The sequence below is a fragment of the Microcebus murinus genome, chromosome 15 (assembly GCF_040939455.1).
Source record: "Microcebus murinus isolate Inina chromosome 15, M.murinus_Inina_mat1.0, whole genome shotgun sequence".
In the NCBI taxonomy this organism is placed as follows: Eukaryota; Metazoa; Chordata; class Mammalia; order Primates; family Cheirogaleidae; genus Microcebus; species Microcebus murinus.
The window spans coordinates 18,652,681-18,659,919 of NC_134118.1; positions in this window are offsets into that span (position 1 = coordinate 18,652,681).

Below are 7,239 nucleotides of genomic sequence, written 5' to 3' on the forward strand. Positions count from 1 at the left end.
CCTTGGGTTTGAAAATGGGCCTTTCTTCAGCTGATGGAATGTTAGTAGGAGTAATATGACCAAAGTCCTGTAAAAAGATTGGAGTGATTGATTGGGCTTGTCCTTTTGCATTTCTGCTATTGCTAAGAGAAGCGCTTGCCCAAGCTAACCACTGACCCAACTGGAGGCTGAGGGATCATGTGAGCTCTAATCAGACTAGACAGCCTCGATCAGTCAAACCTTAGCCTACCCTCAAATCCATAAGAATAAATGCTTCTTTTGGTTTGTCACTAAGAGTTTTGTGATTATTTGTTATGCAGCCATAGCTAGCTGATAGAAAGAGAATAATTATCTTCAAATATATGAAGAAATTTTCTTTCTTTCTTTGCTGGAAATGAGAAATAGCTAGAAGAGATTCACATTAAAAATATGGAAGATTAGTATTATTAGCACCTTTTCAGTGTTTCAAAAATGCAAAAGATAGATACAGGAGCCTCAGCCTCTAGAAAAAAACAAGGTAAATGCTCTCTGTTCCTTTGTACTTATTGATTTCATACATAAAATCACAGATAAGTCCATAGCAAATAGATAAATCATTGGATTAAAAACAGACTCTCTGTCAGTTCCTTGAAATAGAGAAGAAATGTTTTCTTTATAGTGACCTACTCTACCATGATATATAAGGTCAATCCAATACTTTTGTTGAGACATATGGCTTATCGTGGTCCTCATTAACTTGAATCTAGTTTCTCAGAACAAATATTCTGTTAAGAAATTAAATAACAGAGAAGCATCTCAAAACTAAAAACATTAAACTTTCAGTTAAACTAAACTTTGAGTTAAATTCAAAGTTTTCATGTTATTAAATTGTAAGTTAATGACAACCAGGAAATTCCCAGAGAATCTTTGACAAATAAATGCGCTTATATGTGCAAATACAGAATATATTTGTTAATGCTCTTTCTGGAATCAGATGAATATAATAAATTCAGACCCCAGATCTGACTCATTAGCTATAGGACCTTTGGTAGGAAGTTAGTTTTCTGAGCCCCACTTGTCTATGAAGTATGAAAATTATGTCCATAGTAGGTGATTAACAAATAGCAGCCATTACTACTATCATCACCAATATCATCCTAATCATCATCAAAATTTGTGGGGAAGTGGAGATATGATCCAAGCTGTGCCTTAGAAGAATTTGGCAAGAGTGTGCAGAATAAAATGGACAGGGTGAGCAAACTAGAATCACATTGGTTATATTGAGAATATCTCTATCTTTTTCATCATCTTCTTGAGATATCCCACACACCCATACACACCAGAGTTGAAGTAGAAAACCTAACACTGAAACACAAAGCAATGCTGGCATTTCTGCCTGAAGTAAGTAATAGCCAAAGATGCAGACGGAAATATTCCCCATCCTCACTTTGCTCAGGAGCTCAGAGTTCACTAATGGACAGACAGACTCCAAGCTTGTGCCTAGGGCTCTCACCCTCAGCACTTATTCCTGATGCTCCTACATAGTTTCTTTTCTGCCTACGCTCCTGGCCATCTGTTACAATGGCATGGTGCCAGCTGACAGGATAGCTTGCTGGCTTTGCAGAAGCCCAGAGTCCAGGAAAAGGTTTTAGACAAGAAGCTCTTACAGAACTCACGAGGGTGCTTGGAGAGAGCTCTGGGTTACCTCTCCCTTTCCCCACACAGCAATGCTGAGAGTGGTTTTGTTTTGCTTCGAAACATTTCATTTCACCTGTTGATTTAACTAGTTGAGTCTCCAACCTAAATCTTGAAATCTGAAGAGGAAAAAAAACATGAGCCATGTGTAGGTACCTGTGGCTGCCAAACAGACAGGTGGTGTTATTGCCTGTTTCTTGGCAGGGCTAATGGAAAACAGCAGGGTTTCCACCAATACTCTGCTAGTGCCTCCTCAAATTCCCCAATGATCTCCCTTTTTCTCCATCACTCCTCCCTTTTTTCCCAAGTCATTACATATCTGTAAGATTTAGCAAAGATTTCTTTGTTTTACTTGTCTTCTGTTTGCACCCATGCTAATTTAAATGTAAAATATTAGAATACATTCATATAAGTTATTCTTATGAAGACATGAGGAAAGACATTTAAATGCAGCTGGTATCTTAAACTAATGCTTAAATGTTTATTCCAATGAGACTGGAATATGCTTTATAATTATATTTAAAGTCACATGCCTTTGGAGCAGATAGAACCAGAAGAGTAAAGTCAATTGGAAGTTAATAAAATGAAAAATTTCAACCTAAGAGCATGTTCATTTTATATTCAATTAGGTATTAACCTTTTTTTTAAGAAAAGACAAAAAATGCACTTGAATGTCTAGGCAGGGGTCCTCAAACTTTTTAAATAGGGGGCCAGTTCACTGTCCTTCATACCATTGGAGAGTGCGCCCTGTGGGTCCGGACAGGCAGTGGCAGCAAAAACACCCAGAGGGCTGGATAAATGTGCTAGGCTACCTGTATGTGCCCACGGGCCGGTAGTTTGAGAATGTCTGGTCTAGAGCATGTAGATTTAATAATAAGTACCAAAAAACCACTTTGGATAGTCCTAATAATAGATATGTGCACTTCTTGGAGAGAAAGTGCAGAGATAAGAATTTAAAGTTACCTGATAATGATAAAAATGTTGATTTTTTTTCTAGGCCAATATTCACTCATTCATTCATTCATTCATTCATTCATTCATTCAACAACTATAGCCTGAGCGTTTGCCAGATGCCAGGCACTGACATTACTGTTAATGATGGGAAAGCAAATCAACCAGAGCATCCCTCATCAAGAATTTTACCAGCTAGTGTCATATGTGAATACATGACCAGACACACCTAAAACAAAGCACAAATGCAGTGGTTGGAATATATACCAGTATTATGAGAGTACTTACTCCAGCCTAGAGGAATTTAGGGAAATCTTCCCGAGGAGATCAAAGATGGGTTTTGTTAAAAAAGAAAAAGAATTCTTAAGGCACAAAAAGAACTAAATATCACTTGTCCTTACCTACCAGGTTGGATGATTCTGCACAGCTACTCACTATTCAAATCCTGCAAAATTTCTGGGTTAGAGTAAAAATAATCTATAAAAGGCAAATAATTCTTGCTGTCAGTCACCACAGAGTGGATGTCAAAACCAACTGAGACAAAGAATGTGAACATACTTAGGAAAGTGTTCAGCATTGTATAAATGAAAGTTATGATTATCATTTATCTCTAATATTCCTTTTCATCTGCCTGAGAATCAAAACCAAAACTAAACAAATAAAAACAACTGCAAAAATGCACAATGTTCTTTACTCTCCATTCAGAGATGTGGTTCTCTAATGATGGTGGAATCGTAGCACCAGCAGAGGCTTTGCACCGGGGAAGGAAGTCTGATTGTTCATTTCCCTGACTTGAGAGGAGGGACAGAAGCCCCAAATAGTGACCAACTTTGTCCATTTCTTTAACACTGGTAAGGCTGCTTTCCTCTCCAGAAACCTCCTCTACGTTGGGATGTCACATTGCTCACATTATGGGTGGTTATTCAGTGTAGGAAAAGTTGCAGATGTTGACTATTGCAAGGAATAAAAAACAGCCACGATAGTGTATATGATATTGCCACTGGCCAGAGGGGCCAAAGACTAAAATTCCAGAACCAACCTAGTCATTGCTTTGCTGCAAGATTGTCTATCCAAAAGGCATTAATGGGATCTTCATTTCTTCATCTACTATATAAAGGAAGTAGAACAGGCAATTCCCAGGCTTCCTTCCAGCTCTGGATTCAAAATCTTGAACCCAGAAGTCCCATCTGTAAGCCCCATGGTAGGACTAATAGTTTCTTCTATATTACCAACCGCATTGCCCATGGAAGCTTACTAACACACATGAGAAGCCTGATGGCCTATAAACCTCTAAGGATGAAATGACAACTTTTCAGTTTCTGTTATTTATAAACTTTAATTAACTCCTCATTGATAAGTATCTTGTTTTAATATCATTGCCTCTTATTTAAAGAGGTGAAATTATTAACTTTTCTATTAATAAAATTTCTGAGGTTTTGCTTCCTTCTATTACAGTCTACTACTATTTGCATTAATATTTTAGAAGCAAAATAAACTTGACATTTTTTTCCTTTTTTTAGAGTGTCCAAAAAAGAATTAAGTTATTGGATTCTATTTCAGTCAACACTTAGGATTAGTTATTTCCCAGAAGGTAGGAGGGCAGTGAGGGAGATGGTATTTTAACAACTAAATATTTGAAATGGAAAACATGAGTCGACTCACATATACGTATATATCATCTGCAAACACGTACATATATTTTCCCTGATGTACGATCTCAGTAAAATATCAGAGAGAAAAAATGTCAGACATACATAGCATAGCAATCAAGGGCTAATGAAGATCCAGGTATTAAATCAATTAAGAAGTATCAAAAGCTACCTAATCATCAAGGAACAAAATTGGCACCACAATATGTAGTGAGTATGGGAAAGCCTAATTTACTAAACATACCCTGCAGTCACATAATTGCATGTAATTTTACCAGCATAATTAACTAATTTAATTACCACTTCTCAAGTGCATCAATTATTGACATTACAGAGTTTTCAGACAGCAGAATTACTGTGTGGTACATCCAGAGAATGCAAAATGCTTTGTACGCCTATTTTCCCAGTCACAGTCAACTACTGACGAAGAATGTGAAGTTGGAGGTAGAAAAAAGTCTCCTTGTGGAAGACTCAGTTGGAGGGAAGGTTTAAAGGATGGAACACCTCAAATGTGTCCTGCAGGAGGCAGAAGAGGGAAGGAAGCCCCAAGGCCACTCTCTTCATAGCAGTTCTCTGCCAGGGGACAGACAAAATATGCAAAGCCCAGTCAGGAAAAGAAATAGAAGGCTCTAATTTTTTTTTTTTTTTGAACTATGCAACAATTTCAAATGTGCCTAACAATACTTTCAGAAGGAAAGGAAATAAAAGAGACAGAAGTTTGAGGAAACATTTTGTTAAAGAATAGAAGCTTGCTTTTCAGAGTAAGCTTTTTCTGTTTTATATCTTTAAAAAAAATCTGTTGCCAAAATATTTAATGTAAGGGATCTTCCTGGAAAACTGCTTGAGCTTGTCAAGTCAAAGAGATGTTATAGTCCACTCCCAGATGGGTCCTGGTTTCATGGCTATTTTTTTAAAAAAGGGAGGCAAGATAAGTTGGGAAATTTCATCACATCATGAAATTTGTGAACAGAAATGGCTAAAAGTCCTAGGAGCTATGGCATGGTTTTGTGTCTGTTTTCACAATGATCCCCTGTACCCAACCTTTGCACACCTGCTTCACAGTGTGTTGAGGTGGCTGAACTGCGAAATAGTGTTCACATTAGCAAGGTGTTTTAATGAGACAATTTAATATGGGGTAAGGGATGTGACACTAACACCCTCTTTCTTAACCCTTGAGTCCTTGGATAGTTGCATTGTCTTTGGATCTAAATTGAGATTTTAAGTCCCTTATTGACTCTGGAAAAAGAAAGGAAATATTATTTACTTCCATATTTAGGAGTTTCCTTATTGCATTACATTTAAATGACTGTGTCAGACAATTCAGAAATTAACTCAAAGAAGAAGAAAATATATTTTTACTCACATGGTTGAACATCAGATTACATTCCGAAGACCTGACCCTTCTATAGGAAAAAATCTCAGAGCCTGGGAATGAGCGGTTGCAAATAAATGGGGCGAGTTTTACAAAGAGACAGTTTCTGAGAATCATATTTATTTACTTTATGTAATAATTTGTTGGAACCAAAAGTTGGAGACCTCGAATTATTACCTCATTCTTGGTGTGTGTCATTAAGCAGAGCAAAGTTGTCAAATGCCTGAAGTTCTCGTTGCTGCCACCACCCATGCTATCTTTTCTTTGTAATGCTTCTTCACGCCCCTACCACCTTTCAGAGTCGCAGAGTTTCTTTCTGCTTTCTCCTACCCTCTACCTTAAATTGGCTTAACTTCAAGTCTATGTATTACCTCTCCTAGGGATATTTAATGTAAGCCTTCTCCACAATTTTATATGTAAAGTTTTAGGCTTTTAAAAAGCCATTATGACTTTTTAGTACTATTTCTAGTATTAATGAGCAAGTGAGAAAAGGTATTTTGGGAGCAGGTGGGGGTGGGTGGGGAGAGGACCTTCACTGTACTCCTAAAACCTCATCCCTTTAGTAACTCTCTCCTTCCTCTGCAAAAGGTGGTCTCTAGTGTTAGGGCACACCCCCTGGGAATCAAACCCAGTGAATTTTTGTTTTCAGTCCTGATCCAGTTCTTCATTAAATGTATTAATATAGCCCACAAAAGAGTCAATAAAATATGTTCTGCATGAGAAAAAGCCCATCTACTTAAGGAATGTTTGTTCCGAGAAGTTTATTAGCTTAAGTCTAAGCCTCTGTCTAGAGAAAGTCTCTACTAAGCAGGCTTTAAATTAACTTCAGTCTTCAGTTCACTCAAACTAAGGATGTTTATTTTTCACTTCCTGTTATCCTTATCCACATGTATTTTACTTTCTGTACTATAGATCTATGTGGGCAATGGTCCAGGAAGACCAGTAGTACCAAGGAAGAAAGGGGCCACTCCTGTCAACTGGCGCTAAAATAATTCAATTAGACCAAAAACACCCATTGCCATCATCAAGGAGAGGATATAAAAATAAGGACCGTGTGGAAAGATGTAATGGGTCCTGCAAGGACAGCAAAAAATATAAAAGGCATCTTTCCTTCTAATGGCATTCAAAATCTGGCCAGGCCTTCAGACCAGTGCATAAGTGACAATCAGGCAAGGACAATTTAATGTGCTTTAACAGCTCAGTGGGAGAGAAAACTTCTAGAAGGGCTGTTCAAGAAATTCTTCATGGAAGGTAGGACATTTTACCTAAATCACAAAGGAAGGATGGAATTTAACACAGAGAGGTAAAAAAAGAGAGTAGAACAAGCATGGTAAACACCTTGGTCAAAAGCACAGAGATGAAAAGCTTGTGATGAAATTGTCAGTGTTCGTGCAGCCCAAAGCACAGGAGGCACACATAGAATCAAGAAGGCAGTAGGGAGGAAAGGGAGAAAGTATTTAGGGGAGTGAGTTTCCCAGGGCTCTGGCGCCAGGACTACTACTAACTAGCCATGAGACCATAAAAGTCACTTCACCTTTCTAAGTGTAAAATGAACATGTTTAATTGGATGGTCTTATCTTATGAGTTGAAATTGAAGATTGCCATTTACAGGCT